The 17,056-nt window shown below is 37.3% G+C and overlaps 1 protein-coding gene across 1 annotated transcript in view; it reads left to right on the forward strand.

The window, feature by feature from the left end:
- Nucleotides 1–17,056, forward strand: part of GPC6 (glypican 6) — a 752,623-nt gene that overhangs the window by 225,723 nt on the left and 509,844 nt on the right. The window lies entirely within an intron of this gene.

Here is a 17,056-nt window from a genome sequence, read left to right on the forward strand (position 1 = left end):
CTCTAAGAGGGCTTCTGGCTTCCAAACACTAAGGCCTCAAGTTCTGCTTGAGAGGGATTATCATACAAACCACTTAAGCAGTATTGAACACATCTTTTGTACCTAGAAGGGACCAGCAAGAACAGTTTGGGTGTTTTATTTCCTTGTGATCAACCTTTATAAGATCTTTGCAAGATCAAGGTTGAGGTGTCACAGTTTGCTAAGTGCTTGTCTTTGATAACGAACATTAAGCTGTTTCTGTGGTTGTGTCCATATTTTCAAGTCATGGTTTTATCTAAATATGAAATCTGTATCTGTGTTTGAAAGTGTCACCCTGAGCATTTCTGCGTATGTATAAGTTAAAAAAGGTCTGGCATTAAGAGGTGTAAATCAGCATTGCAGAGAGGAATCCAGAGCTGCCTGCAGGTGAAAAAGCCTGCAAATGGGTGGCCTAAAGCTGCCTAACCCCAGGTAATGGGTCACATGCACACATTTAGGAGAATGGTGGAAATGTCATCTCTGAAGTTGGAAGCTTGTTTCAAAACTCTTAGGTCGCATTTAGAAAGAAGTGAAGATGGCTCTAACTCCTATGGGTAATTCTGTATTACTATCCAATTAAAGAGGTTTTTTTCTAATATTGATTCACTCAATATGACACAGAAGAAAAAATGAATTAGAAAAAAAGGGAATGGAAAATGTGTAATATGAGGATGAGCTGGAGGAAAGTCCCTAGCAGCAGATCAGATGCTAATGTAATTTAGAGAGTGTCCTTGGAAGGTGGGGATGACTGCACTCCTCTGAAATGTGATGACTTCCCTTTTTAATGTGAATTGGAATTCTTTGTGTAGTGGATTTAAAAAATTTACTTGTCTTCAAAGGATCTAAAAAAAAAATCCAGAAGTTGTGTGTGGTATTACAAGATGAGTGTGCAAGCAGAACAGACATTTCAAACCATCTATGGCATGTACAGGGGTTTTTTTCTAGAAGGAAGCTGGGGTGGTTGCTGGTGTTCAGTGACCATGCAGCACTCTGAAAACGCTGGGCTCATTGACCACAGAGCTCAGACAGCACTTTGCTAATTCTTTGGCAACTTCAGGCTTTTCTGTATTGCACTGAACTTAAGGACATGATAGGTTTTTCAGTAATCTGAAATTCTGTGTCTTAATACTGATGGTAAGGTATAGCTGGAAGTTACTGATTGGTTGTAAATACTCCACTCTGGGATCTGCTCCACAGAAACTTGGAATAAAAGACTAAGTAGTTTCTTCTATCTTATTATTGATGTTTTAAAGGGAATTTGCAATGTGATATCTTATCAAAGAGCATTTGAACTTTGTGTATACTTTCAGGATTTCAGTGCTATTCTAAAGCTATTCAAAATTTGTTCATTTGTATGGAAAAACTGCTTCTTTCTAGAAGGGCAAAGACATTAATGGAAAAACATATTCACGTAATAGACCATCAGTGTAAAATCAGCTAGATTTCTTGCAGTTTAAAATAGTGTGATGCTTCTCAATTTAATGCAATATAAAGATTGATAGCTAATGTCCGTGTTTTAACTGTTCGAGTATTATCCACTTTGATGTTGTTTTTTTAATTTGGTACTGTGATTGCACAAAGGAATTCTGATACATGATTATGCCATTTAATGCTAGTACACCACAAATAACAAAAGAGATACAGCCAATTTTGATGATTTTATGGAAGTTTTGCACAGTACCTGTGTTTATCAAGAGCGGCATATATAGGCAATAAAAGAATAGTTGAATATCTAAGTAATGTTGAGGTAGATATCAGCATTGCTCCCTTGAGGAGTTAATTTAAACTATAGTTGCTGCCAAGCTCTTTTTCATTCAGACATTCATATAATTTTGAAAACTCTTGAAAGGACATCAAAGGGATATCTTGTAGATTTTACAGGGGGTTGGTTTTTTTTATGCTGTACTAGACAACTTAGGGTAATGCTAAGTTTTGCAACATAAAACTTTTTAGAGGTATGTGAACTCTGTTGAATTTTGATCTGACCTTCATAAGCCTTGTCTTTCTTATTGTTTTCTGCCCCACAACCATACACTTAAGCACAGATAGAATGGTGTTGTGATTTCCATTTTGAGAGGCCATTTGAGATCTGTTTTCCTTTTCAGGATTTTTTCCCAAATTCCTATTCGTGATCTAATCTAAAAGGAAACTCAATCTGCTGTAACTTGAACTTTGTCTCTTTACCCTCTGGTGAGACAAACATTCTTACACAGAATCACAGAATCTGAGAATGGCTTAGATGTAATGGAGGTGTCTTTGTCAAACCTCCTTCTCCAAGCAGGTTCAGCATCCTGGGATAACAGGATGCCCAGGATCATGTGCAGCAGCATTTTTAATATCTCCAGGAGGGAGACTGCACAGCATCTTTGGGCAACTTGCGCCAGTGTTTGACCATCCTCACAATAATGTGTTCTCTTGTGTTTACATGGAATTCCCTGATTTGTTTTCTTTTGTTTTTCTTAGTTTGTAGCCATTGCTTCTTGTCCTGTCATTGGGCCATACATCCCCCCACTAGATATGTACGCACATTGATGAGATGCCCTGAGCATTTTCTTCTCTGGGCTTTCTCTGCCTCTGCTTCTAGAGTAGATAGTCTAGATAGTCCAATCCCCTCATCATCTTACTGCCCCTTGCGTGGATTGCACCAGCGTGTCCATATCTCTCTTGTACTCGGGAGTACAGATCTGGACCTAACTCTCCATGTGTAGCCTTATCAATGCTGAGCTGAGGATTCCTTTCCCTCAGCCTGTTGGCAATGTTCCTACATAATTTCTATGTCAGTTTTATATTTCATTTCACCTGAAGTGCAGTACTTCCAAATCTCTACAAGAACTAAATTTCTATAATAACTAAAAGCAATAGAATCTGAAGATGAAATTTGTAACAGAGAACTTTAGAAATTACTAAGCGATTTGGAACCAGCTATGATCAGAAAAAATTATACCTTTCTTTTAACTGACAATCAGTTCTTGCATCCTAAAGTCCTTTATAATCTTTTAGTTCTTATTCATTTGTACTCCACATTTCTAAAGGGCTGCCACTGTGTTGGGACTTTTGACTGCTCCATTCTTCTAGACTCATTTATTCCTCATAGTATATGAGGTTCAGCGATGTCTCAGAACCATAGATCTGACAATGTAATTTTTCATTCAGTTTCCATGTTCTAGACCAGTGGTGTGCATTAGCATAAGTCACTACACAACATAATGCCAGCTGCCAGTTGCTTCTTGGCTGAGCATTATGTGCAGATGTTTACATCTGTAATATGTACATTTGCACATTTGTCATTGCATTAACATACTGGATGGTCATTTCAAGCAAAATCAGTATTTGGAATTTCACTTATAGGTGCATGAGGATCCATAGAATCTTCTCCTAAGAATCTCACCAAGTAATAAAGCCTTGAAATGAGAAAAGTTTCTATGAGACAACGAGTGCTCAGTTGTCCTAGCAAAGAGTGCAATACCTATTTCAGCAATGGGACACACAAACCCTTCCAAACACTAGGAAAAGGAGTAAAAAGCCTTTCCAGCAGATAGGAAACACACAGGAAGTGAATAATTCCAGCAGATACAAATTTGTCTCTTACCTCAAGGCTTTGTGTAAGACTAACCCATAAAAGCAGACACGTAATGATCAGCTGTTTGCTATTCCTAACAACAGACAAGTAATCATGCTCTGGTTCTTGGACCTCCACTGTATACCTCAAAGCAGCTTAAAATATATTACGCTCCCAGTGTAGCTGTAATAGTATCATCTTATTATCACCAATTCCCTTGCATAGTGACATTGCTGAGCAGCTGTTTCACACACAAGCCAATTTCTTTTAAGTATTGCTCCATCAGCAGCCGAAACCAGCCCCTGCCCGGAAGCTTTTGTCATGAATGTTAATGAGGAGACAAGGAGCTGTTCAGTGACATTTTCTCACTAATCCTTTGAATAAGAATAGGAAAAAAATATAACAAAGAGTTTTCATTAAAGCTAAATAGATCTGAACCTGATAAAAGACACACTATCTCCTCATTCTCATTAAAAATTACAGTAGCAGTCTTAGCAGTGGTGTTGAAAATGAAGGAATGTCTAAGAATAGCTATCATGAACTTGAATGGATATGGATAGCCTTCAGCAGAATGTGTGAGGCATGATGCCTCTTAAGGAAAATAACCTAAAAAGCCTATGGACCAATCTGCAGCCGCACATTGATTTATCATACAGTGTCATCATTCCCCGTGCTCCTTCTTTTTGCAGTCTAGGAGAACAGTGATCCATACCCATTAGTGCTGCTTATATGTCTTACAGTCATTACCAGCAGTAGTGGTGTAAATTACAGGGCAGAAAAGAAAGTTTCACAGATGATCTCCCAAAATAATACCTGCAAGAATAGCTAACATCCCAGACACCCTATATTCCCTTTTCTTGCACACTTTATGAAAGAACTTGGAGAAAGATAGCAGGTTTGAATCTTTTCTTGATGCTACAGCTAGAGCTAGAGCTGAAAAAAAAATGTTTTGTGAAGTTGGTTTCCAACAAAGTAAGAACTTTTCAAGGAGATGAACTATTATAGCCAGGTATAACTGTCTCATTAAACTGTCTCATAAAAAAAAAAAGTGTGAAAAGTGAACTAAGGGAGATGCTTGAAGCTGGAATACACTGAAGTTCAGTTGCATGGCCAGTGTAAGTCTCCTGCCCTCTGCTCCCTCTTCCTCCTATTCTTGCTGCCCAGCTTTCCTGCCTGCCTTGAGCTTTAGCTCATGCCTATAGGCTCCCTGACCTCTGTGGATTTCTGCAGAAGACAGGGAATACAGCAACACAGAAGGCCACTTGTACACTGGTGCTGTCGTGGTCAGCAGATGGACTTCCAGCAGAATATTTTTTTTAATGCTTTGCTTTTCATACATCCAAAGCGAAAGGGCTTGGTTCCCACATGAAGATTTTTGGCTTGGTTGTTTGGTTTCTGGAAGTTGGAAGTCATAGAGGTCTGCCTTTTCCACAGACCTATTTGGGAGGCAGGGAGCTTTGCTGGAGTGTGGGAAACTCAAATAGATACGTTATTCTAGCGCTGCCGTGTCTGAGGCAGCACATAGGCTACACCATGCCAAAGCTGGGTGACCAGATATTTGGGGCTTCGGTATTTTGGGCAAGATGTTGATGGTTTGGTTTGTGTTTGGGGTTTTTTTTTACTTTGTTTCCTTTACAAGATTTCATTGTTGCTTTGCAACATGTTTCGTATCAAATGCAAAATCCATTGCAGGACAGGTGGATTTTTAAAATCCACAACTGCTTTGCTGTAACAGTGCTAGCAGGGCCACAGTTTACATATAATTAATCTACTGGTTTAACACACTATGTAAGTTCTGTGTTTGCCAAAATACAGACCTTAGAGCAAATAGAAACCTTAACAATATGCAGCATCTGTTGACTTGTAGCATGTAGAGGCTTGCAAGTCTTCATTGGACATCTGGTACAACTTTCTAAGCATTAAAGAGATTTTTAGTAAGAGATGCCATACCTTAAATTTGACAGGAAACACTAATTTGTAAATAAAATATTCTACACCTAATTGAAATCCTATCAGAGCTGATAATAGCCTAGGAGAAACCTCTATTGCCTGCAAACAATTTTAGGCTCTAATCCTGTAGGATTTGACTTGAGATTACCATTTATCAATTTCACATATAATGTTAAAATTTGTGAACTACATTAAAGCTATTTTTTTTTGTTTGTTTAATTAACCAAAAGAGGAGAGGTGGCAAGCCTACAAAACTTGGATAGGAATGGTTGGCCTAGTAATAAGAACAGTTTCCAGTCAGGGATGCAAATTCCTGTAACCTGGCCAAGTCCAGTACTGAAAGGCTGGAGAATCAGTGTCTTCCGCACACTCCCTGAAGTTGGAAATGCTCTTTGTGCATTTGGATGGGCTCTGCTCTTCCTCAGTTTCATTTGCTAAGTGCAGCTGATCAGAGGAACAGTCATTTTCTAACCAGCTGCATCAAGTTTATGAAACTGCAAAGCAAAGGACAAGGTGCTACCCTGAGTTGGAGTGGGCATCACCCACTCTCAAATATGTCTCGTTGGAAAGCATGTTGTCCAGGTATGGCCACCAAACAGGCTTTGAGAGAGCAGGGATACAGTGTTTTTCCCATGCAACAGAAAGCAGACTTTGCCTTGCTGATGATTAGATGTCCATGATATGGAGTGTTGCTGTAAGTTCATGTTCATGATATAGTGTGTTCCCTCAGTAGGCAACAGGGAATGAGAGGTGCAGGTCACGTTAGTGTAAAGTTTACACCTCAAATAGGTCTGGAAAAATCTTTCCCTTGAGTGCTTATTTCTCTATATGGATTAGAAAGGTTATTTAGTTGTGATATAGATCCCTATACTTTGGACTTACTTATACATTTTTTCAGATAAATGGAACAGAATAAAGGAGTGAAACATCTAAAACACTTTTGAGGCTCTCTTCTGTGCTTTGTTTGCCTCTTTTGCAGAAGATGTCTTCCTTTTTTTTTTTTTGTAACACAGTATTTTGTAGGGAAAAAGATGTTTAAAATATTGAGGCAGGCAGGCACTACAGAGGTCAGTTATTATCTTATGTTGGTTGAAAAAAACACTATCCTGTTGAATTCAAATGGCATTTAATCTTCAAAGAAGCTCTGAACAGTGTATGTTTTTAATATTTTATGATGAAAATTGTTTTCTAATGTCCAATCCTTAAAAATATCAACCCATAAGTAAAATTACTGATTTACAATTACTAAAACCCCTGCGATTAAAGATGTTTCATATACATATGGACAAGAATAGAATTAATACTGGGCTCAGTCTCAAGTCCATAATATTGATGTCTTCTTGCAATCGTTCATCGGAGACTCTCTTGCCCATACCTGATTCTTACTCTGATGGTAGGTGCTTACCTGACATACAGCAAGGACAAAACCATGCTGTGAGAATCAAAAATAGAGGCTTTATATAAAACCCAAGCTATGAAAAAATGCTATTCATACATATTGTCAGCACTTTGGATAATAGGAACTGCAGCGTTATAATTTCTCATTTGTTGTCCTCAACCCTCATTAAATGCAGAAATACTATATTTTAGATTAATCCCTTGACTGTAATAAACAGGCATTGTTATTTTTTTGCTGACCTTCTTTCCCTAATTCTTTTGCCTGTGTGTCCAAACAACTGGGAAATTAAAAGGAAACTTAGTATGTCATGAAAAGGTTCCTGTAATACTGAAAAATGATTTAATGAATCTCTGTCCCTCTTCCTCTGCTTATCTAAAATACTTTTAGAGTTTATTTTAAATTAAAGTTTCCTTTTTCTTCCTTTTACCTCTGCTCTATGGTTTACCAGAAAAAGATGGAAGTGGATCTTTTTCTGGGAGGAGTATCTGGGAGGACTGACACTTTTTCTGGGAGTATTTCTGGGAGGACAGTCATTTTCTGGGAGGACTGTCACTTTCAGCAGTAAGATGGGGACAGAAGGGAGCTGTATGCCTAAATGCCTATGTTCCATAAGAATACTTTTAGAGAAAACTTAAAAGCAGGCATTTGAAGGTCCACTTGTGCTATACTTAGTGGCAACTATGAAAATTGCACATATAAATCAGAGCTACCAGATATTCAGGAAGAAGATAGGAAAGATGTGGCACAGAGGTATTGCTTCCCAAGTCTTTCCTACTTGCTTTACATCAGCTCTCATTCTATACCAACAGCTGAGAATAAAACACATGCTGCCTAGACTCCCAGAGTTGCAATCTCTCTTGCCTGTGTGGGTGCCAGTAGAAAGCAGCAGCCATCGTTCTCTGCGTGGGCAGCCCCACTGGGTGCTGGTGAGGGCTGGCAAAGCTGGTTAGTGTAACACCAGAGTCACCACCGAGCTGGTGTTAAATGTGGCACCACCGTGAGGTGTGCAGTTTCTGCTGGCCAGGCTGCCACAGGCAAAACAAACACAGATCACCAAGACACAAACCCCATTAGATTATGCATACTGCAGTATTTCTTGCTTGTTTTACTGTGCATGAACATTCAGGTGCTGTTTCTGAAATCTTTGAAGTTAAAACAATGCATGGCACCTGTATTATTGAAATGTTCCAGTTTTTCTAAATACCTTGAAATGCTGAATTTCACTGATTCTCCAGAATGGGTTTTTTGTGGATTATTTTACTGAATATTTCTGATACAGTTCCCACTCATTTACTTCTTAGGATTTTTACATAAATAGGAATCTTTATTTTCAAAGTTATACTGAAATGGTTTTGCTTAATGTGTTTATAGTACATGCATCATGTTTACTCTGGGATATGTATATATTGGTTTTTAAGCTTTATCAGAAATAAAGTCTTTAATTTTCTTCTAGTTGTAAGCCGTGTGCATTATGCATTCAGAATGACATAGCACTGAAATGTCAAGTGTTTCAGCAGTGCACACGTCACTTACCTGTCCTTAACAGCAGATATTGCAATGGCAAAGCATAGAGTAGGAGATGGCAAACGGAGGGTGGGGAGGGGGAGAGAGAGAGGTCCAAAAATACTGTCATCAGCTATCTGTTGATCTGTAATCACATAAAGAACAGTATATGGCTTACAGAAACAATCTGAGAGGGGTAACAATGCAGCTTCTATGGAAGAGTCTTCACACTGGTGGAGAGACAGATGGTAGACACCATTGCTGCTTGAAGTCTGCTTTGAATCTATACCAAGACTTTTAATAAAAAGGAAACCAAACCTGAAGGTCTGAAATATACCTTCTTTAATATATGGCAAGTTTTTAATTTAACATTCCTGGGTATTTAACATTACTGTAAATTGATACTTCTCTTGTGTTATCATGGGAGCATCTAGAAGCCATTCACTCTTCCTAAGTTAGGAAATTCATCAACTCACAGCTAAAAGGCTGGTTTTGCTCTTGAAGAGCTACACTCATAGTGAAGACATTAGACATATGTAAAGCTGGAAGGAAGTGAAAACAACTCATTTCAGAAATGTAGGACATCTTCAGTCAATGAAATCTCAGCAAGATCATGGCCAGGAAAAGGCAACATCAGGTACTTGTTGAATACTAACATCAGTGAGTGGGTACAACGTATGCAAATTAATTTTTATCCTGATAAGAGCAACTGGTCTGCACAGGTGCTAAAACTGTGCTGAGGAAGTCGGTTCTGTTGTTATCTCCTTTTTCCTTCTTCTGACATTGAAGCAGTTTCACAGGGTGTGCAGTTTAAGGAAGGCATCAATTTATACAAGCTTGTTGTATAAAAGTTGAATCAAAGTTTGGTAGGTGGAAGACGAGGTGATTTCTGCTTGATATGAACTAGTTTTTGGAGCATGCAAAATCTCTTGAAGGGAAAAATGCAGTAAGCTTTCAAAGCATAACAAGAAATGAATGCATTTGAGGGTGTGCAGACTAGGAAATCTACTGTTCTCTTAGAGCAATTAGCTATTAAGACAAAGCAAATGTAGACAATCTGGGTTGTTTAATTTTCAAAAGCTGGGAACAGTTTTTGAAGAAAACACCTTGTTTCAATCACCACAAAGCAAGAAGCAAAATTTGACTCTGAAATACGTATTTCATATCAAAAAAATATGATACAGATTTAGTTTTGAATTTCAGTAAAATCAGGTATTTTGAAAGATTTCAAATGAATGCTAAAGTTTATTTTCAGCTGAAAAACCCAACATGTTGCAATTAAAAATGAAGAAACAAATTATTACCAAATCTTTTCCAATAGTATATTTTATGGTACAGTGAAGTTCTCTGAATTTGTGAAAAATATCATCACCGCAATTCTAATTTTTACAAGTTGCTGATATTAACACTTGGTCAGCTTTACAAGCAAATCTGAAACACTCCCAAGAAAGCAGTGTTTTTTCAATATCTGCTGTTGTATATATCTCCATAACTTTCCTGGCACTTCTACAAGTAAATAACAAATTAATTTAATCTCTCATTAAATAACTTGCAGGGGAAACCTTGTCTCACCTTCTCAAATGCATAAAGAAGTTTTAGTACAGGCCATGAGCTGAAGATGCTTTTAGGCTCTGAGGAATGGATTCCAGAGCCCCAGACATTTCAGGATCATTTTTGGGCTCTACCCAAACCCAGCTAGCTGGGATCTGCTGCCTAGTGAGCAACAGCAAGTGGAGAGCTACAGCTTTGAAATTACTCTGCTTCTTAGTTCAATGCCCAGAGACATCCTTTTCCTACATGTAGTTGATGTTTGGAATTCAGCTTCCTGTTTTCATACCAAAGCATACATGATAAGACATTTTAAAAGGCCACTGTGTATTTATAAGCATATTGGTATTCAGCTTCTAAAAGTTATTTATTCACACATTGAATTTTAAGTCTAACTAAAGGTATAGAGGCTGAACCATTGTAATCTAATTGTATATAAATGAGAAGTTAAATATCAAGTGATCATTAAGGAAATTTAAATTAAGAATTTAATAGATTGGAAATTACCCTACAGCAGAGTTTTCTACCCCTCACATTTTATAGTATCACACTTCTTGAGTAAATATGGTCATATCTTTAATATTTTTAGCAGTTTCAATGTCATGTAATCTCCATATGGATGGGATCATTGGATCAGGACCTGTCTGCATACCCTTGTAGAAAACCTTCTTTTTATGCCGAAACAAAATACAATGAAAATAAGAGAGATTTTGGAAAATGAAAGAGAACTGGAAAGAAGCTTCCAAATGGCTCTTCAGCAATGCTCCTTGTGGAAGAAAGGAAGGTACTGAAACATATTTTAAAAGAAACATTAAGATTTTAGCTAAAGATTATTTTTGTGGAAATTAGTTAAATTAGATAGATAGGTAAGCCCAGCTGGGATTAATTAAGAGTTAATAAGAGCCGACTTAAAACACGCTTTTAAGCTGTAAGTAACTGATTACTTGTCATTCTTATATTTGCTTAGCTGTGTTTATAATGAGAAACAGAAACACTGATAAATAAATAGGTCTAAAGAAATGTAGATAATTACTAATTTTTCCGTCTGAGAATCTATTCAAAAGTCATGGAGAGAGGAACTAGATGTCCCCAGGGAGTAATTTGTATTGTCAAAAACCAAAGAGGTAGAAAGGTCAAACTGAGGAAGATAGGTTTTACTTCGTCCCATGAGACCATTCCCCAAATAAGGAGACCACCGACCCAATTCAGAGAACATACCACACATGCTTAATGACTTTTAAGCTAATTACCATATGAAGTAGAGAATAGGAGGTATCAGTGCTATAAATATGCATTTTTATTTTGAATATTCATAACTTTTGTAGAGAAATAGACTTTGTATTGGCTTGCACCTTTGCACTGAGTATTAGGGAGCTACCCCACACAGCTGCCCGGCACTAGAATAAACATACACTTTCTAACTCTAAACTGTTAGAGAGTCTTTGTCCGTCTTAGTTGGGTGTCAATATTAGATCTATACCCATATTTTAGTAAATCAGTACTACTGGTGTCAGGAATCTGAGTGTACCTGCATTCTCTTTTTCTCTATTTTTGCATAGTTCTTTGAAAGGAAAAAAAGCTATTACTGTTTGTTCAAAGTAATAATCAACTAGTTCTAACAGAGCCAGAGAGACAGTACTATACATGCCAGGATAATATCATGCTTAACTGTTCAAAGGAAACCCTAAAAGCATAGTGATTTATTTGGATTTTCTGGCATCTTACATTCCTACATTCTCTTCATTAATGTGACTGGCTTTTTGAACTGCGTTCTTTCATATGCATGGAAATCCACGTCTACATAAAACTAGAGAAGTCCTTGTTCTGTTCTTAGCCCAAGGATAAGTCTCTTTTGGGCCTAAGTATATGCAAGCTTAATACTGGGACTTTGCACGGGGATCAGCTGCATTTTCAGCTAATGCATAAAATAAAATGCAACAAGCCAAAGCAATGTTGTGCCCACCATTTACAAAAAAAGCCCTTTGAAATGAAACTCCTTATCCTCACCTTCACCTGTGCTATGTTTGTGATTTATGTAGCTGTGCTGCTGAGAGATGCGTTTTTCTAGCGTGGTCTGGTTTTCTACTTACGCATCAGTAAGCTGTGTGCTGAAACTTTATCACTGTTGCAGTGCTGTGCCTAGGAGGAAATGGTTTTGTTCATCTGTTTCTTTAGAGGTGCCTGGAAGAAGAGCGATGCAAAAGAGGAAGGGAAGTTCAGAGGTGAGAAAAGGACAGATGAGAGCCGACTATAATTTTATGGTGGCCTTAGTCCCATGAAAGGATGGGTAAATGTTGAAACCTGAAGGCCCCCTCAGCAAAGGTCTCTCACTGGGCAATCCACAGGGCTTTATTGCCATTGCAGCCTAGGGATTTATTTGTTGAAACTTGCAGGATCTGGTGAATCGTCTAAAGGTATGAACAGGAGTTGCCTGAGGATAGTTTACCAGCAGGGAGTTTTAGTTGTTATGGAATATTATCTAGGACGTACATCTGCCCTCCTCCTGGCACCTGCTTTTCCTCTTCGAGTCAGAAGAGACTTCAGAATGCAAGGAGTATCTGTAATTAGGCCTTCAAATGCACATCTTGAAAGGAAACAATCTTAGCACAGCATAAAGACAATAGCACTTCCCTGGTTTGACTAAAATTTCTCAATGTCTTAATCTCCTTAATTTGCATCTCTAATGACATTTGTTTTTGCAAATTCCCTAAATAGAAACTGTGTTACTATGCAGACTGACAATGCCCTTATTGATAATCTGTATTGTATTTATTTATTTACTACTTTAAGCATACCTAGGAAAGCTATAATCCATATTTAATTTTGGAATAGCAGTGATGTGAGAGGCTTTTTATGTAATCTCTGGAATAAAAACAGATACAACATTAGGTGGAAAAAGGACAGAGAACCAGTGACCATTTCCAGGGATGATCTGTGCATCCCTAGTGCAGAGGTGTAGTTGTGCAAAACAAGGTATCCCTGGACAGGGGATTGGCAGCTCTCAAATTAAGACTCAAGTGCTAATATTGCTTGTGAGTTTGTGCTGTGCTGTTCATTTTACATAAGGAGATAAATATTGATCTTTCATATTTAGTGTTGTATCATTACTAGACATACAGGTAGCAAGATAATTTTCTGATGGCTACATGTTGCACAGATAAAAGGGAAAAACAAGGCATCTTTGTAACAAGTACATTTTTAGATCAAAATATCAGAAGTAATTTAAAATAAAAAACTGCCAATGAAAAAGGAAAAAATTAAAATGATTTCTGCTTGCAAAGATTTATGATACTGCCTGAAGTTACTCATTTGAACCAATGACCTTTGTTTTCCTTGCTTAAAACTTGCGTAGAGTTTTTGAAAATTCTTTTTAAAATCTCCCTTTGCTACTCAGACCTGATATCCTCCCTACTTAAAATTTCCTTCATTAATATGATAAACATGTGTAGTCTGGTTATAGTTAAAACTCCTATTCAAGACTTGTAGATGCTGAAGCTTAGGGTCAGCCACAAGGCCACCTTACTATGATGGTCATGGCATACCACCAGTCAATTTTAAACCAACTAAACTGGCTTAGCTTGTAAAATCAGCAAAAATGTGCCGTGGTTCCTTCAGATAAAAGAAAGGGGTGGAAGACATAAAAAGAGAGAGGTGAAAATAGAGTGATCTGTCCACGTAGTATGGCTAGTAACTTGGAGATGAGAACAAAATACTGTCAAGGGAATAACAAATTTAGGAGGTGGAAATCTTGAGAAGGAGACAGTCAATAAGTAGGTGCTTGGCTGTCTGCTTATGTTTAGCTGTGACATAGAAACATAAAAGTACTAATGCAGATTTCAGGCTCCTAGGAAAGGGCCAGACGCTGCTCTCACCAATCCCTTAGCACTTAGTCTGTTTGAAAGACTTTATTAGACTACCCAGAAAAACAGCACGCTATCAAATTCGCTAATAGACCATCTGCGAACAAGTGCAGCAAGTTCTGCAACAGCTAAAAGGTTTCTTCTCAGCTTCTGTTTGCAAAACATGTGTGAGTTAATGGAGTATCACATTCACATGGTGCTGAGGCATTGATCTGGAGTCTCTTCAGAAAATAGATCTAGGTTTTATCTAGACGTACTGTGCTTTACAATGGGAACAGCCCACATTTTCTAATAAGAGAATAGTGTTATTTGTTACGTTTGTTATGTTGCGTGTTACTATGCTGTTCCTTCTTGGAGGGCAGTTCTGTTTCAAATAAGTCCCATTTCTCTTTGATCGCCAGTTTAAGTATCAAGTAAACCAGGACCAGGCCTGCTCAAAGTTTGGAGTAATGCTCCCAGTTTGTGTGACTAGGGGAAAGAAAATAATCTGTTTCCAAAGAGTTCAGTGTCATTTGGGAAGGAATTTAGAGATAGTTTAGAAATGTCTAGACAGTAGAGCACTTCCAAGGCCACATTCCTCGTGAAAGCATGCTTCTGAGATTAGTCACACAGATAGTAAAGAAACAGAACTATTTCTGATGCTGCTGTAAATCTATCTGTAATATTTTAACTGTTGAGCATAGAACACGCTTATGGATTGTCAGGATTTCCTGTTAATGCCTTCATCTCTTCTTTGGTGAGATGTGAAGAAAGGTTTAGCCGTTACAATTCAGTAGCTAAACAAACGTGGTCTGAAAATTACTATCCGCCACCTATTCACTATCAAAAAAGACAATTATGAATTCTATATCTGTTCTCTGAACAACAGGGCTTCCTTTCAACTCTGCATCTGCTTCAGCCTTTCTGAAATTAGACTCAAAACACTTTGCTGAAAAGAAAATTTGTAGTCAGATTTTGCAGAGTTGTGCTGCATTGTCATGTTTTAACCAAATATGTAATTCTCTATAGTCTTCATACAGATTATTCACAGAGGGAAGAATATGCAAAAGATCATTTTCCCAGAGTGATGGAAATGGAAATCATAAATGTGTTAAATGAGAATGTAAATCACATATCTCTAAATCTTTGAACCACAAGATGCTAACTTTCAAACAGTTTAACCTATCCAGATCTTGACAGTTCTTTTGTATATAAAAGTATCTCAGACACATTTTTCACTCCATTTATTTTCATTCTACTATTTACATTTTCTCTTACATTTTCAAAATAATCTAAATTGAGATTAGTTAATTAAAGTCTTGTAACTTCTCTGTGAAATAAAAAACAATCTTATAATGTTCATATAATTACAGAGGTGATAAAGAAACGGAGGCACCTAAAGGCAATCTGACTTGCCTGATGTCACAAAATTTGGTAGTGACAAAATTGCAAATGAAACAAGGGCTGGTTTTGATCTGCTTTTTCTCAGGCTTTATATATACCCCCACCTTCTTGATGTTAATGCCGTAAAATTTTTAGAGAAAGACATAGTTTTTCTTAATTGTCATTGATCCAAGGTTTTGCTGTAAGCAAACATTCTTTTTATTTTTTCTCATAAGTTTGCTTTTCTTTCATAGGCACTTTTTATTCCTTTTTAGTAAATTCCTTTCAGTTCAGGCTTTTGCTGTGGAAATGTCCAGACCTATACACAATATTCAGTGAGTGCACCATGTTGCCATTAGAGAGGTTTCTCATGTACAATATCCTTTCCTTTGTGAAATGAAACTGATTTTTTTCCATGCTGCAACACTGTGTTACACATTCACATTACATTTACTATGCTCAGGTAATTTTCCCCCTAGTATTCCTGTTGAATTTTTTCTCATTAGTCTTTAATGCATTCACTTGCATTTTCCAGATAGAACCTACTTCACTAGTGACTGTCAATTTTTATTTTCAGTCATTACAGGCTTTTTGTTTTCCCTCTCTGTAAGTTGTTGTAACACCTCCCATTTTGAAATAATCTACAAATTTAATTACTGTGATGCTTAGTCCTTCATCCAGGTGATTATTAGATGATTCATTTGCAAAAAAAACTCAACCCTATTCTTTACCTGACACAAGCTCTTTGGGATATACTACTAGCATCACTAATAAGGCTGCTGAAATTCTGCCATAACCTCCTCTCATCATTGATCTTTCAAAACAACATTGCTCTCATATCAAATTTCTGTTCTGCAACTTCATGACAGCTTCCCACAGCTGAAATGGATCATTGAACCCCAGTTATTTATCAAACAAAGCAAGCCTTTTCTTTCAGACCTGTTACCAAATTGCAGTAAGCTTGTGGCCTTCTTAGATTCAGTTCTCATGAAAACATTTAAGATTGTCTGGCACTAAAATTGTTTCCATGAGTACCATTACCACTCTGTTTTCTGGTTATTAAGGTACCTAGTATATCTCTAAAACAGTAAAAGGCCACTCATACTTTATTCCCTCAAACTTTCTCCAAAATGAACAAATAAATATGTTATTTCACTAGGACCACCTGGGTTTTGATTTTAGGCAGTAAATTCTGCCCAAGGCACCAAGACACCTTTCTGTAGTGAGCTAGCTGTAAATTAGGAATATTAAAGTTCAGCATATTTTTCAGCACTTCTTATCTGCTAGGCAGAATGTCCTGACTGTAAGTTCTGTAGGTAAGGACTTCAAATACAGTTTCTCTTTTAGAAATTCTGCTCAGTTGCCAAATGCTTTGTATTTACCATATTTCTATACAGAACTGGAAAACCAATGACATATCTAACAACAGCAAGAAAGAATAGAAAAGGAAAAATCAACCATTTTATCACTCCTCACAAGTGATTCCATAGGCAAAAGCACAGGTGTACCCAGCAAAGCAGTGACCTATGGTCAGAAATGTTTAGGAAAAATAAATACAAACAGAAAGATGGAAAAATACATGTATTCTATGTCTTCAACAGATGAAGATGATAGGAAATTTGTTTGCAGATACTACAAATACACTTAAATGTCTATTCCTTCAACTGACAGCATAAAATATGTGTTATTAGTTTGCTGGGTGGCCTAGCACCTGCCTGTTACAGCACATAGCTCTGAGCTATCCAGCATCTTAAAGCCCTGTTCTCAGAGGACTGATAGGAATCAAATGTCATTTTGAGCCTTTTCTCTTAAAATGTATGTGCAGAGAATACAAAGCTAAATGTTCTTCTATTCCTT

Source organism: Corvus hawaiiensis, chromosome 2 (assembly GCF_020740725.1).
Source record: "Corvus hawaiiensis isolate bCorHaw1 chromosome 2, bCorHaw1.pri.cur, whole genome shotgun sequence".
In the NCBI taxonomy this organism is placed as follows: domain Eukaryota; kingdom Metazoa; phylum Chordata; class Aves; order Passeriformes; family Corvidae; genus Corvus; species Corvus hawaiiensis.